Source organism: Pan troglodytes, chromosome 17 (assembly GCF_028858775.2).
Source record: "Pan troglodytes isolate AG18354 chromosome 17, NHGRI_mPanTro3-v2.0_pri, whole genome shotgun sequence".
In the NCBI taxonomy this organism is placed as follows: domain Eukaryota; kingdom Metazoa; phylum Chordata; class Mammalia; order Primates; family Hominidae; genus Pan; species Pan troglodytes.
The window spans coordinates 15,102,178-15,120,459 of NC_072415.2; positions in this window are offsets into that span (position 1 = coordinate 15,102,178).

The following is an 18,282-nucleotide window of genomic DNA, read 5'->3' on the forward strand; positions in this document are numbered from 1 at the left end:
ATTTGCTTTTCTACCATTGGCCTCAAGTCGCTTGAAATCTTCAATTGCAAATTCCACAAAAAGAGAGTTTCAAATCTGCTCTGTCCAAAGAAAGGTTGAACTGTGTGAGTTGAATACACACAACACAGAGTAGTTACTGGGAATTCTTCTGTCTAGCATTACATGAAGAAATCCCGTTTCCAACGAAGGCCTCAAAGAGGTCCAAATATCCACTTGCGGACTTTACAAAGAGAGTGTTTCCAAACTGCTCTATGAAAAGAAAGGTTAAACTCTGTGAGCTGAACGCACATATCACAATGTAGTTTCTGAGAATGATTCTGTCTAGTTTTTATACGAAGATATTTCCTTTTCTACCAACGGCCTCAAATCGCTTGAAATCTCCACATGCAAATTCCACAAAAAGAGTGTTTCAAATCTACTCTCTCTAAAGGATGATTCAACTCTGTGAGTTGAATACACACAACACAAAGAATTTACAGAGAATTCTTCTGTCTAGCAGTATATGAAGAAATCCCGTTTCCAACGAAGGCCTCAAAGAGGTCCAAATATCCACTTGCAGACTTTACAAACAGAGTGTTTCCAAACTGTTCTATGAAAAGAAAAGTTAAACTCTGTGAGCTCAATGCACACATCACAAAGTAGTTTCTGAGAATGATTCTGTCTGGTTTTTATACGAAGATATTTCCTTTTCCACCATGGGCCTCAAATCGCTTGAAATCTCCAATTGCAAATTCCACAAAAAGAGTGTTTCAAATCTACACTGTCTAAAGGATGGTTTAATTCTGTGAGTTGAATACACACAACACAAAGAATTTACAGAGAATTCTTCTGTCTAGCATTCTATGAAGGAATCCCGTTTCCAACGAAGGCCTCAAACAGGTACAAATATCCACTTGCAGGCTTTACAAACAGAGTGTTTCCAAACTGCTCTATGAAAACAAAGGATAAACTCTGTGAGCTGAATGCACACGTCACAAAGCAGTTTCAGAGAATGATGCTGTCTAGTTTTTATATGAAGATATTTCCTTTTCTACCATTGTCCTCAAATCGCTTGAAATCTTCAATTGCAATTTCTACAAAAAGAGTGTTTAAAATCTACTCTGTCTAAAGGATGATTCAACTCTGTGAGTTGAATACACACAACACAAAGAATTTACAGAGAATTCTTCTGTTTAGCATTCTATGAAGAAATCCCGTTTCCAACGAAGGCCGCAAGGAGGTCCAAATATCCACTTGCAGACTTTACAAACAGAGTGTTTCCAAACTGTTCTATGAAAAGAAAGGTTAAACTCTGTGAGCTGAACGCACACCTCACAAAGCAGTTTCTGAGAATGATTCTGTCTAGTTTTTGTACGAAGATGTTTTCTTTTCCACCATTGGCCTCAAATCGCCTGAAATCTCCAATTGCAAATTCCACAAAAAGAGTGTTTCAAATCTACAGTGTCTAAAGGATGGTTTAATTCTGTGAGTTGAATACACACAACACAAAGAATTTACAGAGAATTCTTCTGTCTTGCATTCTATGAAGAAATCCCGTTTCCAACGAAGGCCTCAAAGAGGTCCAAATATCCACTTGCAGACTTTACAAACACAGTGTTTCCCAACTGCTCTATGAAAACAAAGGATTAACTCTGTGAGCTGAATGCACACATCACAAAGCAGTTTCTGAGAATGATTCTGTCTAGTTTTTATATGAAGATATTTCCTTTTCTACCATTGGCCTCAAATCGCTTGAAATCTTCAATTGCAAATTCTACTAAAAGAGTGTTTCAAATCTACTCTGTCTAAAGGATGATTCAACTCTGTGAGTTGAATACACACAACACAAAGAATTTACAGAGAATTCTTCTGTCTAGCATTCTATGAAAAAATCCCGTTTCCAACGAAGGCCTCAAAGAGGTCCAAATATCCACTTGCAGACTTTACAAACAGAGTGTTTCCAAACTGTTCTATGAAAAGAAAGGTTAAACTCTGTGAGGTGAACGCACACATCACAAAGCTGTTTCTGAGAATGATTCTGTCTAGTTTTTATACGAAGATGTTTTCTTTTCCACCATTGGCCTCAAATCGCCTGAAATCTCCAGTTGCAAATTCCACAAAAAGAGAGTTTCAAATCTGCTCTGTCCAAAGAAAGGTTCAACTCTGTGAGTTGAATACACACAACACAGAGAAGTTACTGGGAATTCTTCTGTCTAGCATTACATGAAGAAATCCCGTTTCCAACGAAGGCCTCAAAGAGGTCCAAATATCCACTTGCAGACTTTACAAAGAGAGTGTTTCCAAACTGCTCTATGAAAAGAAAGGTTAAACTCTGTGAGCTGAACGCACATATCACAATGTAGTTTCTGAGAATGATTCTGTCTAGTTTTTATACGAAGATATTTCCTTTTCTACCAACGGCCTCAAATCGCTTGAAATCTCCACATGCAAATTCCACAAAAAGAGTGTTTCAAATCTACTCTCTCTAAAGGATGATTCAACTCTGTGAGTTGAATACACACAACACAAAGAATTTACAGAGAATTCTTCTGTCTAGCATTATATGAAGAAATCCCGTTTCCAACGAAGGCCTCAAAGAGGTCCAAATATCCACTTGCAGACTTTACAAACAGAGTGTTTCCCAACTGTTCTATGAAAAGAAAGGTTAAACTCTGTGAGCTGAATGCACACATCACAAAGTAGTTTCTGAGAATGATTCTGTCTGGTTTTTATACGAAGATATTTCCTTTTCTACCATGGGCCTCAAATCTCTTGAAATCTCCAATTGCAAATTCCACAAAAAGAGTGTTTCAAATCTACACTGTCTAAAGGATGGTTTAATTCCGTGAGTTGAATACACACAACACAAAGAATTTACAGAGAATTCTTCTGTCTAGCATTCTATGAAGAAATCCCGTTTCCAACGAAGGCCTCAAACAGGTCCAAATATCCACTTGCAGGCTTTACAAACAGAGTGTTTCCAAACTGCTCTATGAAAACAAAGGATAACCTCTGTGAGCTGAATGCACACGTCACAAAGCAGTTTCAGAGAATGATGCTGTCTAGTTTTTATATGAAGATATTTCCTTTTCTACCATTGGCCTCAAATCGCTTGAAATCTTCAATTGCAATTTCTACAAAAAGAGTGTTTAAAATCTACTCTGTCTAAAGGATGATTCAACTCTGTGAGTTGAATACACACAACACAAAGAATTTACAGAGAATTCTTCTGTTTAGCATTCTATGAAGAAATCCCGTTTCCAACGAAGGCTTCAAGGAGGTCCAAATATCCACTTGCAGACTTTACAAACAGAGTGTTTCCCAACTGTTCTATGAAAAGAAAGGTTAAACTCTGTGAGCTGAATGCACACATAACAAAGTAGTTTCTGAGAATGATTCTGTCTGGTTTTTATACGAAGATATTTCCTTTTCTACCATGGGCCTCAAATCGCTTGAAATCTCCAATTGCAAATTCCACAAAAAGAGTGTTTCAAATCTACACTGTCTAAAGGATGGTTTAATTCTGTGAGTTGAATACACACAACACAAAGAATTTACAGAGAATTCTTCTGTCTAGCATTCTATGAAGAAATCCCGTTTCCAACGAAGGCCTCAAAGAGGTCCAAATATCCACTTGCAGACTTTACAAAGAGAGTGTTTCCAAACTGTTCTATGAAAAGAAAGGTTAAACTCTGTGAGGTGAACGCACACATCACAAAGCAGTTTCTGCGAATGATTCTGTCTAGTTTTTATACGAAGATGTTTTCTTTTCCACCATTGGCCTCAAATCGCCTGAAATCTCCAGTTGCAAATTCCACAAAAAGAGAGTTTCAAATCTGCTCTGTCCAAAGAAAGGTTCAACTCTGTGAGTTGAATACACACAACACAGAGAAGTTACTGGGAATTCTTCTGTCTAGCATTACATGAAGAAATCCCGTTTCCAACGAAGGCCTCAAAGAGGTCCAAATATCCACTTGCAGACTTTACAAACAGAGTGTTTCCAAACTGTTCTATGAAAAGAAAGGTTAAACTCTGTGAGCTGAATGCACACATCACAAAGTAGTTTCTGAGAATGATTCTGTCTGGTTTTGATACGAAGATATTTCCTTTTCTACCATGGGCCTCAAATCGCTTGAAATCTCCAATTGCAAATTCCACAAAAAGAGTGTTTCAAATCTACACTGTCTAAAGGATGGTTTAATTCTGTGAGTTGAATACACACAACACAAAGAATTTACAGAGAATTCTTCTGTCTAGCATTCTACGAAGAAATCCCGTTTCCAACGAAGGCCTCAAAGAGGTCCAAATATCCACTTGCAGACTTTACAAACAGAGTGTTTCCCAACTGTTCTATGAAAAGAAAGGTTAAACTCTGTGAGCTGAATGCACAGATCACAAAGCAGTTTCAGAGAATGATTCTGTCTAGTTTTTATATGAAGATATTCCCTTTTCTACCATTGGCCTCAAATCGCTTGAAATCTTCAATTGCAAATTCTACAAAAAGAGTGTTTCAAATCTACTCTGTCTAAAGGATGATTCAACTCTGTGAGTTGAATACACACAACACAAAGAATTTACAGAGAATTCTTCTGTCTAGCATTATATGAAGAAATCCCGTTTCCAACGAAGGCCTCAAAGAGGTCCAAATATCCACTTGCAGACTTTACAAACAGGGTGTTTCCAAACTGTTCTATGAAAAGAAAGGTTAAACTCTGTGAGGTGAACGCACACATCACAAAGCAGTTTCTGAGAATGATTCTGTCTAGTTTTTATACGAAGATATTTTCTTTTCCACCATTGGCCTCAAATCGCCTGAAATCTCCAGTTGCAAATTCCACAAAAAGAGAGTTTCAAATCTGCTCTGTCCAAAGAAAGGTTCAATTCTGTGAGTTGAATACACACAACACAGAGAAGTTACTGGGAATTCTTCTGTCTAGCATTACATGAAGAAATCCCGTTTCCAACGAAGGCCTCAAAGAGGTCCAAATATCCACTTGCAGACTTTACAAACAGAGTGTTTCCAAACTGTTCTATGAAAAGAAAGGTTAAACTCTGTGAGGTGAACGCACATATCACAATGCAGTTTCTGAGAATGATTCTGTCTAGTTTTTATACGAAGATGTTTTCTTTTCCACCATTGGCCTCAAATCGCCTGAAATCTCCAGTTGCAAATTCCACAAAAAGAGAGTTTCAAATCTGCTCTGTCCAAAGAAAGGTTCAACTCTGTGAGTTGAATACACACAACACAGAGAAGTTACTGGGAATTCTTCTGTCTAGCATTACATGAAGAAATCCCGTTTCCAACGAAGGCCTCAAAGAGGTCCAAATATCCACTTGCAGACTTTACAAAGAGAGTGTTTCCAAACTGCTCTATGAAAAGAAAGGTTAAACTCTGTGAGCTGAACGCACATATCACAATGTAGTTTCTGAGAATGATTCTGTCTAGTTTTTATACGAAGATATTTCCTTTTCTACCAATGGCCTCAAATCGCTTGAAATCTCCAGTTGCAAATTCCACAAAAAGAGAGTTTCAAATCTGCTCTGTCCAAAGGAAGGTTCAACTCTGTGAGTTGAATACACTCAACACAAAGAACTTACTGGGAATTCTTCTGTCTAGCATTCTATGAAGAAATCCCCTTTCCAACGAAGGCCTCAAAGAGGTCCAAATATCCACTTGCAGACTTTACAAACAGAGTGTTTCCAAACTGCTCTATGAAAAGAAAGGTTAAACTCTGTGAGCTGAACGCACATATCACAATGCAGTTTCTGAGAATGATTCTGTCTAGTTTTTCTATGAAGATATTTGCTTTTCTACCAATGGCCTCAAATCGCTTGAAATCTCCAATTGCAAATTCCACAAAAAGAGTGTTTCAAATCTACACTGTCTAAAGGATGGTTTAATTCTGTGAGGTGAATACACACAACACAAAGAAGTTACTGAGAATTCTTCTGTCTAGCATTCTATGAAGAAATCCCGTTTCCAACGAAGGACTCAAAGAGGTCCAAATATCCACTTGCAGACTTTTCAAACAGAGTGTTTCCAAACTGTTCTATGAAAACAAAGGATAAACTCTGTGAGCTGAATGCAGACATCACAAAGCAGTTTCTGAGAATGATTCTGTCTAGTTTTTATATGAAGATATTTCCTTTTCTACCATTGGCCTCAAATCGTTGAAATCTTCAATTGCAAATTCCACAAAAAGAGAGTTTCAAATCTGCTCTGTCCAAAGAAAGGTTTAACTCTGTGAGTTGAATACACACAACACAGAGAAGTTACTGGGAATACTTCTGTCTAGCATTACATGAAGAAATCCCGTTTCCAATGAAGGCCTCAAAGAGGTCCAAATATCCACTTGCAGACTTTACAAAGAGAGTGTTTCCAAACTGCTCTATGAAAAGAAAGGTTAAACTCTGTGAGCTGAACGCACATATCACAATGTAGTTTCTGAGAATGATTCTGTCTAGTTTTTATACGAAGATATTTCCTTTTCTACCAACGGCCTCAAATCGCTTGAAATCTCCACATGCAAATTCCACAAAAAGAGTGTTTCAAATCTACTCTCTCTAAAGGATGATTCAACTCTGTGAGTTGAATACACACAACACAAAGAATTTACAGAGAATTCTTCTGTCTAGCATTATATGAAGAAATCCCGTTTCCAACGAAGGCCTCAAAGAGGTCCAAATATCCACTTGCAGACTTTACAAACAGAGTGTTTCCCAACTGTTCTATGAAAAGAAAGGTTAAACTCTGTGAGCTGAATGCACACATCACAAAGTAGTTTCTGAGAATGATTCTGTCTGGTTTTTATATGAAGATATTTCCTTTTCTACCATGGGCCTCAAATCGCTTGAAATCTCCAATTGCAAATTCCACAAAAAGAGTGTTTCAAATCTACACTGTCTAAAGGATGGTTTAATTCTGTGAGTTGAATACACACAACACAAAGAATTTACAGAGAATTCTTCTGTCTAGCATTCTATGAAGAAATCCCGTTTCCAACGAAGGCCTCAAAGAGGTCCAAATATCCACTTGCAGAATTTACAAACAGAGTGTTTCCAAACTGCTCTACGAAAACAAAGGATTAACTCTGTGAGCTGAATGCACACATCACAAAGCAGTTTCTGAGAATGATTCTGTCTAGTTTTTATATGAAGATATTTCCTTTTCTACCATTGGCCTCAAATCGCTTGAAATCTTCAATTGCAAATTCTACAAAAAGAGTGTTTCAAATCTACTGTGTCTAAAGGATGATTCAACTCTGTGAGTTGAATACACACAACACAAAGAATTTACAGAGAATTCTTCTGTCTAGCATTCTAGGAAGAAATCCCGTTTCCAACGAAGGCCTCAAAGAGGTCCAAATATCCACTTGCAGACTTTACAAACAGAGTGTTTCCAAACTGTTCTATGAAAAGAAAGGTTAAACTCTGTGAGCTGAACGCACATATCACAATGCAGTTTCTGAGAATGATTCTGTCTAGTTTTTATATGAAGATATTTGCTTTTCTACCAATGGCCTCAAATCGCTTGAAATCTCCAATTGCAAATTCCACAAAAAGAGTGTTTCAAATCTACACTGTCTAAAGGATGGTTTAATTCTGTGAGGTGAATACACACAACACAAAGAAGTTACTGAGAATTCTTCTGTCTAGCATTCTATGAAGAAATCCCGTTTCCAACGAAGGACTCAAAGAGGTCCAAATATCCACTTGCAGACTTTTCAAACAGAGTGTTTCCAAACTGTTCTATGAAAACAAAGGATAAACTCTGTGAGCTGAATGCAGACATCACAAAGCAGTTTCTGAGAATGATTCTGTCTAGTTTTTATATGAAGATATTACCTTTTCTACCATTGGCCTCAAATCGCTTGAAATCTTCAATTGCAAATTCCACAAAAAGAGAGTTTCAAATCTGCTCGGTCCAAAGAAAGGTTTAACTCTGTGAGTTGAATACACACAACACAGAGAAGTTACTGGGAATTCTTCTGTCTAGCATTACATGAAGAAATCCCGTTTCCAACGAAGGCCTCAAAGAGGTCCAAATATCCACTTGCAGACTTTACAAAGAGAGTGTTTCCAAACTGCTCTATGAAAAGAAAGGTTAAACTCTGTGAGCTGAACGCACATATCACAATGTAGTTTCTGAGAATGATTCTGTCTAGTTTTTATACGAAGATATTTCCTTTTCTAACAACGGCCTCAAATCGCTTGAAATCTCCACATGCAAATTCCACAAAAAGAGTGTTTCAAATCTACTCTCTCTAAAGGATGATTCAACTCTGTGTGTTGAATACACACAACACAAAGAATTTACAGAGAATTCTTCTGTCTAGCATTATATGAAGAAATCCCGTTTCCAACGAAGGCCTCAAAGAGGTCCAAATATCCACTTGCAGACTTTACAAACAGAGTGTTTCCCAACTGTTCTATGAAAAGAAAGGTTAAACTCTGTGAGCTCAATGCACACATCACAAAGTAGTTTCTGAGAATGATTCTGTCTGGTTTTTATACGAAGATATTTCCTTTTCCACCATGGGCCTCAAATCGCTTGAAATCTCCAATTGCAAATTCCACAAAAAGAGTGTTTCAAATCTACACTGTCTAAAGGATGGTTTAATTCTGTGAGTTGAATACACACAACACAAAGAATTTACAGAGAATTCTTCTGTCTAGCATTCTATGAAGAAATCCCGTTTCCAACGAAGGCCTCAAACAGGTACAAATATCCACTTGCAGGCTTTACAAACAGAGTGTTTCCAAACTGCTCTATGAAAACAAAAGTTAAACTCTGTGAGCTGAATGCACACGTCACAAAGCAGTTTCAGAGAATGATGCTGTCTAGTTTTTATATGAAGATATTTCCTTTTCTACCATTGGCCTCAAATCGCTTGAAATCTTCAATTGCAATTTCTACAAAAAGAGTGTTTAAAATCTACTCTGTCTAAAGGATGATTCAACTCTGTGAGTTGAATACACACAACACAAAGAATTTACAGAGAATTCTTCTGTTTAGCATTCTATGAAGAAATCCCGTTTCCAACGAAGGCCGCAAGGAGGTCCAAATATCCACTTGCAGACTTTACAAACAGAGTGTTTCCAAACTGTTCTATGAAAAGAAAGGTTAAACTCTGTGAGCTGAACGCACACCTCACAAAGCAGTTTCTGAGAATGATTCTGTCTAGTTTTTGTACGAAGATGTTTTCTTTTCCACCATTGGCCTCAAATCGCCTGAAATCTCCAATTGCAAATTCCACAAAAAGAGTGTTTCAAACCTACACTGTCTAAAGGATGGTTTAATTCTGTGAGTTGAATACACACAACACAAAGAATTTACAGAGAATTCTTCTGTCTTGCATTCTATGAAGAAATCCCGTTTCCAACGAAGGCCTCAAAGAGGTCCAAATATCCACTTGCAGACTTTACAAACACAGTGTTTCCCAACTGCTCTATGAAAACAAAGGATTAACTCTGTGAGCTGAATGCACACATCACAAAGCAGTTTCTGAGAATGATTCAGTCTAGTTTTTATATGAAGATATTTCCTTTTCTACCATTGGCCTCAAATCGCTTGAAATCTTCAATTGCAAATTCTACAAAAAGAGTGTTTCAAATCTACTCTGTCTAAAGGATGATTCAACTCTGTGAGTTGAATACACACAACACAAAGAATTTACAGAGAATTCTTCTGTCTAGCATTCTATGAAGAAATCCCGTTTCCAACGAAGGCCTCAAAGAGGTCCAAATATCCACTTGCAGACTTTACAAACAGAGTGTTTCCAAACTGTTCTATGAAAAGAAAGGTTAAACTCTGTGAGGTGAACGCACACATCACAAAGCAGTTTCTGAGAATGATTCTGTCTAGTTTTTATACGAAGATGTTTTCTTTTCCACCATTGGCCTCAAATCGCCTGAAATCTCCAGTTGCAAATTCCACAAAAAGAGAGTTTCAAATCTGCTCTGTCCAAAGAAAGGTTCAACTCTGTGAGTTGAATACACACAACACAGAGAAGTTACTGGGAATTCTTCTGTCTAGCATTACATGAAGAAATCCCGTTTCCAACGAAGGCCTCAAAGAGGTCCAAATATCCACTTGCAGACTTTACAAAGAGAGTGTTTCCAAACTGCTCTATGAAAAGAAAGGTTAAACTCTGTGAGCTGAACGCACATATCACAATGTAGTTTCTGAGAATGATTCTGTCTAGTTTTTATACGAAGATATTTCCTTTTCTACCAACGGCCTCAAATCGCTTGAAATCTCCACATGCAAATTCCACAAAAAGAGTGTTTCAAATCTACTCTCTCTAAAGGATGATTCAACTCTGTGAGTTGAATACACACAACACAAAGAATTTACAGAGAATTCTTCTGTCTAGCATTATATGAAGAAATCGCGTTTCCAACGAAGGCCTCAAAGAGGTCCAAATATCCACTTGCAGACTTTACAAACAGAGTGTTTCCCAACTGTTCTATGAAAAGAAAGGTTAAACTCTGTGAGCTGAATGCACACATCACAAAGTAGTTTCTGAGAATGATTCTGTCTGGTTTTTATACGAAGATATTTCCTTTTCTACCATGGGCCTCAAATCTCTTGAAATCTCCAATTGCAAATTCCACAAAAAGAGTGTTTCAAATCTACACTGTCTAAAGGATGGTTTAATTCTGTGAGTTGAATACACACAACACAAAGAATTTACAGAGAATTCTTCTGTCTAGCATTCTATGAAGAAATCCCGTTTCCAACGAAGGCCTCAAACAGGTCCAAATATCCACTTGCAGGCTTTACAAACAGAGTGTTTCCAAACTGCTCTATGAAAACAAAGGATAACCTCTGTGAGCTGAATGCACACGTCACAAAGCAGTTTCAGAGAATGATGCTGTCTAGTTTTTATATGAAGATATTTCCTTTCCTACCATTGGCCTCAAATCGCTTGAAATCTTCAATTGCAATTTCTACAAAAAGAGTGTTTAAAATCTACTCTGTCTAAAGGATGATTCAACTCTGTGAGTTGAATACACACAACACAAAGAATTTACAGAGAATTCTTCTGTTTAGCATTCTATGAAGAAATCCCGTTTCCAACGAAGGCTTCAAGGAGGTCCAAATATCCACTTGCAGACTTTACAAACAGAGTGTTTCCCAACTGTTCTATGAAAAGAAAGGTTAAACTCTGTGAGCTGAATGCACACATCACAAAGTAGTTTCTGAGAATGATTCTGTCTGGTTTTTATACGAAGATATTTCCTTTTCTACCATGGGCCTCAAATCGCTTGAAATCTCCAATTGCAAATTCCACAAAAAGAGTGTTTCAAATCTACACTGTCTAAAGGATGGTTTAATTCTGTGAGTTGAATACACACAACACAAAGAATTTACAGAGAATTCTTCTGTCTAGCATTCTATGAAGAAATCCCGTTTCCAACGAAGGCCTCAAAGAGGTCCAAATATCCACTTGCAGACTTTACAAAGAGAGTGTTTCCAAACTGTTCTATGAAAAGAAAGGTTAAACTCTGTGAGGTGAACGCACACATCACAAAGCAGTTTCTGCGAATGATTCTGTCTAGTTTTTATACGAAGATGTTTTCTTTTCCACCATTGGCCTCAAATCGCCTGAAATCTCCAGTTGCAAATTCCACAAAAAGAGAGTTTCAAATCTGCTCTGTCCAAAGAAAGGTTCAACTCTGTGAGTTGAATACACACAACACAGAGAAGTTACTGGGAATTCTTCTGTCTAGCATTACATGAAGAAATCCCGTTTCCAACGAAGGCCTCAAAGAGGTCCAAATATCCACTTGCAGACTTTACAAACAGAGTGTTTCCAAACTGTTCTATGAAAAGAAAGGTTAAACTCTGTGAGCTGAATGCACACATCACAAAGTAGTTTCTGAGAATGATTCTGTCTGGTTTTGATACGAAGATATTTCCTTTTCTACCATGGGCCTCAAATCGCTTGAAATCTCCAATTGCAAATTCCACAAAAAGAGTGTTTCAAATCTACACTGTCTAAAGGATGGTTTAATTCTGTGAGTTGAATACACACAACACAAAGAATTTACAGAGAATTCTTCTGTCTAGCATTCTACGAAGAAATCCCGTTTCCAACGAAGGCCTCAAAGAGGTCCAAATATCCACTTGCAGAATTTACAAACAGAGTGTTTCCAAACTGCTCTATGAAAACAAAGGATTAACTCTGTGAGCTGAATGCACACATCACAAAGCAGTTTCTGAGAATGATTCTGTCTAGTTTTTATATGAAGATATTTCCTTTTCTACCATTGGCCTCAAATCGCTTGAAATCTTCAATTGCAAATTCTACAAAAAGAGTGTTTCAAATCTACTCTGTCTAAAGGATGATTCAACTCTGTGAGTTGAATACACACAACACAAAGAATTTACAGAGAATTCTTCTGTCTAGCATTCTATGAAGAAATCCCGTTTCCAACGAAGGCCTCAAAGAGGTCCAAATATCCACTTGCAGACTTTACAAACAGAGTGTTTCCAAACTGTTCTATGAAAAGAAAGGTTAAACTCTGTGAGGTGAACGCACACATCACAAAGCAGTTTCTGAGAATGATTCTGTCTAGTTTTTATACGAAGATGTTTTCTTTTCCACCATTGGCCTCAAATCGCCTGAAATCTCCAGTTGCAAATTCCACAAAAAGAGAGTTTCAAATCTGCTCTGTCCAAAGAAAGGTTCAACTCTGTGAGTTGAATACACACAACACAGAGAAGTTACTGGGAATTCTTCTGTCTAGCATTACATGAAGAAATCCCGTTTCCAACGAAGGCCTCAAAGAGGTCCAAATATCCACTTGCAGACTTTACAAACAGAGTGTTTCCAAACTGCTCTAATAAAAGAAAGCTTAAACTCTGTGAGCTGAACGCACATATCACAATGTGGTTTCTGAGAATGATTCTGTCTAGTTTTTATATGAAGATATTTCCTATTCTACCAATGGCCTCAAATCGCTTGAAATCTCCAGTTGCAAATTCCACAAAAAGAGAGTTTCAAATCTGCTCTGTCCAAAGGAAGGTTCAACTCTGTGAGTTGAATACACACAACACAAAGAAGTTACTGGGATTTCTTCTGTCTAGCATTATATGAAGAAATCCCGTTTCCAACGAAGGCCTCAAAGAGGTCCAAATATCCACTTGCAGACTTCACAAACAGAGTGTTTCCAAACTGCTCTATGAAAAGAAAGGTTAAACTCTGTGAGCTGAACGCACATATCACAATGCAGTTTCTGAGAATGATTCTGTCTAGTTTTTATATGAAGATATTTGCTTTTCTACCAATGGCCTCAAATCGCTTGAAATCTCCAATTGCAAATTCCACAAAAAGAGTGTTTCAAATCTACACTGTCTAAAGGATGGTTTAATTCTGTGAGGTGAATACACACAACACAAAGAAGTTACTGAGAATTCTTCTGTCTAGCATTCTATGAAGAAATCCCGTTTCCAACGAAGGACTCAAAGAGGTCCAAATATCCACTTGCAGACTTTTCAAACAGAGTGTTTCCAAACTGTTCTATGAAAACAAAGGATAAACTCTGTGAGCTGAATGCAGACATCACAAAGCAGTTTCTGAGAATGATTCTGTCTAGTTTTTATATGAAGATATTACCTTTTCTACCATTGGCCTCAAATCGCTTGAAATCTTCAATTGCAAATTCCACAAAAAGAGAGTTTCAAATCTGCTCTGTCCAAAGAAAGGTTTAACTCTGTGAGTTGAATACACACAACACAGAGAAGTTACTGGGAATTCTTCTGTCTAGCATTACATGAAGAAATCCCGTTTCCAACGACGGCCTCAAAGAGGTCCAAATATCCACTTGCAGACTTTACAAAGAGAGTGTTTCCAAACTGCTCTATGAAAAGAAAGGTTAAACTCTGTGAGCTGAACGCACATATCACAATGTAGTTTCTGAGAATGATTCTGTCTAGTTTTTATACGAAGATATTTCCTTTTCTAACAACGGCCTCAAATCGCTTGAAATCTCCACATGCAAATTCCACAAAAAGAGTGTTTCAAATCTACTCTCTCTAAAGGATGATTCAACTCTGTGTGTTGAATACACACAACACAAAGAATTTACAGAGAATTCTTCTGTCTAGCATTATATGAAGAAATCCCGTTTCCAACGAAGGCCTCAAAGAGGTCCAAATATCCACTTGCAGACTTTACAAACAGAGTGTTTCCCAACTGTTCTATGAAAAGAAAGGTTAAACTCTGTGAGCTGAATGCACACATCACAAAGTAGTTTCTGAGAATGATTCTGTCTGGTTTTTATATGAAGATATTTCTTTTTCTACCATGGGCCTCAAATCGCTTGAAATCTCCAATTGTAAATTCCACAAAAAGAGTGTTTCAAATCTACACTGTCTAAAGGATGGTTTAATTCTGTGAGTTGAATACACACAACACAAAGAATTTACAGAGAATTCTTCTGTCTAGCATTCTATGAAGAAATCCCGTTTCCAACGAAGGCCTCAAACAGGTACAAATATCCACTTGCAGGCTTTACAAACAGAGTGTTTCCAAACTGCTCTATGAAAACAAAGGATAAACTCTGTGAGCTGAATGCACACGTCACAAAGCAGTTTCAGAGAATGATGCTGTCTAGTTTTTATATGAAGATATTTCCTTTTCTACCATTGTCCTCAAATCGCTTGAAATCTTCAATTGCAATTTCTACAAAAAGAGTGTTTAAAATCTACTCTGTCTAAAGGATGATTCAACTCTGTGAGTTGAATACACACAACACAAAGAATTTACAGAGAATTCTTCTGTTTAGCATTCTATGAAGAAATCCCGTTTCCAACGAAGGCCTCAAGGAGGTCCAAATATCCACTTGCAGACTTTACAAACAGAGTGTTTCCAAACTGTTCTATGAAAAGAAAGGTTAAACTCTGTGAGCTGAACGCACACCTCACAAAGCAGTTTCTGAGAATGATTCTGTCTAGTTTTTGTACGAAGATGTTTTCTTTTCCACCATTGGCCTCAAATCGCCTGAAATCTCCAATTGCAAATTCCACAAAAAGAGTGTTTCAAATCTACACTGTCTAAAGGATGGTTTAATTCTGTGAGTTGAATACACACAACACAAAGAATTTACAGAGAATTCTTCTGTCTTGCATTCTATGAAGAAATCCCGTTTCCAACGAAGGCCTCAAAGAGGTCCAAATATCCACTTGCAGACTTTACAAACACAGTGTTTCCCAACTGCTCTATGAAAACAAAGGATTAACTCTGTGAGCTGAATGCACACATCACAAAGCAGTTTCTGAGAATGATTCTGTCTAGTTTTTATATGAAGATATTTCCTTTTCTACCATTGGCCTCAAATCGCTTGAAATCTTCAATTGCAAATTCTACAAAAAGAGTGTTTCAAATCTACTCTGTCTAAAGGATGATTCAACTCTGTGAGTTGAATACACACAACACAAAGAATTTACAGAGAATTCTTCTGTCTAGCATTCTATGAAGAAATCCCGTTTCCAACGAAGGCCTCAAAGAGGTCCAAATATCCACTTGCAGACTTTACAAACAGAGTGTTTCCAAACTGTTCTATGAAAAGAAAGGTTAAATTCTGTGAGGTGAACGCACACATCACAAAGCAGTTTCTGAGAATGATTCTGTCTAGTTTTTATACGAAGATGTTTTCTTTTCCACCATTGGCCTCAAATCGCCTGAAATCTCCAGTTGCAAATTCCACAAAAAGAGAGTTTCAAATCTGCTCTGTCCAAAGAAAGGTTCAACTCTGTGAGTTGAATACACACAACACAGAGAAGTTACTGGGAATTCTTCTGTCTAGCATTACATGAAGAAATCCCGTTTCCAACGAAGGCCTCAAAGAGGTCCAAATATCCACTTGCAGACTTTACAAAGAGAGTGTTTCCAAACTGCTCTATGAAAAGAAAGGTTAAACTCTGTGAGCTGAACGCACATATCACAATGTAGTTTCTGAGAATGATTCTGTCTAGTTTTTATACGAAGATATTTCCTTTTCTAACAACGGCCTCAAATCGCTTGAAATCTCCACATGCAAATTCCACAAAAAGAGTGTTTCAAATCTACTCTCTCTAAAGGATGATTCAACTCTGTGAGTTGAATACACACAACACAAAGAATTTACAGAGAATTCTTCTGTCTAGCATTATATGAAGAAATCCCGTTTCCAACGAAGGCCTCAAAGAGGTCCAAATATCCACTTGCAGACTTTACAAACAGAGTGTTTCCCAACTGTTCTATGAAAAGAAAGTTTAAACTCTGTGAGCTGAATGCACACATCACAAAGTAGTTTCTGAGAATGATTCTGTCTGGTTTTTATACGAAGATATTTCCTTTTCTACCATGGGCCTCAAATCTCTTGAAATCTCCAATTGCAAATTCCACAAAAAGAGTGTTTCAAATCTACACTGTCTAAAGGATGGTTTAATTCTGTGAGTTGAATACACACAACACAAAGAATTTACAGAGAATTCTTCTGTCTAGCATTCTATGAAGAAATCCCGTTTCCAACGAAGGCCTCAAACAGGTCCAAATATCCACTTGCAGGCTTTACAAACAGAGTGTTTCCAAACTGCTCTATGAAAACAAAGGATAACCTCTGTGAGCTGAATGCACACGTCACAAAGCAGTTTCAGAGAATGATGCTGTCTAGTTTTTATATGAAGATATTTCCTTTTCTACCATTGGCCTCAAATCGCTTGAAATCTTCAATTGCAATTTCTACAAAAAGAGTGTTTAAAATCTACTCTGTCTAAAGGATGATTCAACTCTGTGAGTTGAATACACACAACACAAAGAATTTACAGAGAATTCTTCTGTTTAGCATTCTATGAAGAAATCCCGTTTCCAACGAAGGCTTCAAGGAGGTCCAAATATCCACTTGCAGACTTTACAAACAGAGTGTTTCCCAACTGTTCTATGAAAAGAAAGGTTAAACTCTGTGAGCTGAATGCACACATAACCAAGTAGTTTCTGAGAATGATTCTGTCTGGTTTTTATACGAAGATATTTCCTTTTCTAACATGGGCCTCAAATCGCTTGAAATCTCCAATTGCAAATTCCACAAAAAGAGTGTTTCAAATCTACACTGTCTAAAGGATGGTTTAATTCTGTGAGTTGAATACACACAACACAAAGAATTTACAGAGAATTCTTCTGTCTAGCATTCTATGAAGAAATCCCGTTTCCAACGAAGGCCTCAAAGAGGTCCAAATATCCACTTGCAGACTTTACAAAGAGAGTGTTTCCAAACTGTTCTATGAAAAGAAAGGTTAAACTCTGTGAGGTGAACGCACACATCACAAAGCAGTTTCTGCGAATGATTCTGTCTAGTTTTTATACGAAGATGTTTTCTTTTCCACCATTGGCCTCAAATCGCCTGAAATCTCCAGTTGCAAATTCCACAAAAAGAGAGTTTCAAATCTGCTCTGTCCAAAGAAAGGTTCAACTCTGTGAGTTGAATACACACAACACAGAGAAGTTACTGGGAATTCTTCTGTCTAGCATTACATGAAGAAATCCCGTTTCCAACGAAGGCCTCAAATAGGTCCAAATATCCACTTGCAGACTTTACAAACAGAGTGTTTCCAAACTGTTCTATGAAAAGAAAGGTTAAACTCTGTGAGCTGAATGCACACATCACAAAGTAGTTTCTGAGAATGATTCTGTCTGGTTTTGATACGAAGATATTTCCTTTTCTACCATGGGCCTCAAATCGCTTGAAATCTCCAATTGCAAATTCCACAAAAAGAGTGTTTCAAATCTACACTGTCTAAAGGATGGTTTAATTCTGTGAGTTGAATACACACAACACAAAGAATTTACAGAGAATTCTTCTGTCTAGCATTCTACGAAGAAATCCCGTTTCCAACGAAGGCCTCAAAGAGGTCCAAATATCCACTTGCAGACTTTACAAACAGAGTGTTTCCCAACTGTTCTATGAAAAGAAAGGTTAAACTCTGTGAGCTGAATGCACAGATCACAAAGCAGTTTCAGAGAATGATTCTGTCTAGTTTTTATATGAAGATATTCCCTTTTCTACCATTGGCCTCAAATCGCTTGAAATCTTCAATTGCAAATTCTACAAAAAGAGTGTTTCAAATCTACTCTGTCTAAAGGATGATTCAACTCTGTGAGTTGAATACACACAACACAAAGAATTTACAGAGAATTCTTCTGTCTAGCATTCTATGAAGAAATCCCGTTTCCAACGAAGGCCTCAAAGAGGTCCAAATATCCACTTGCAGACTTTACAAACAGGGTGTTTCCAAACTGTTCTATGAAAAGAAAG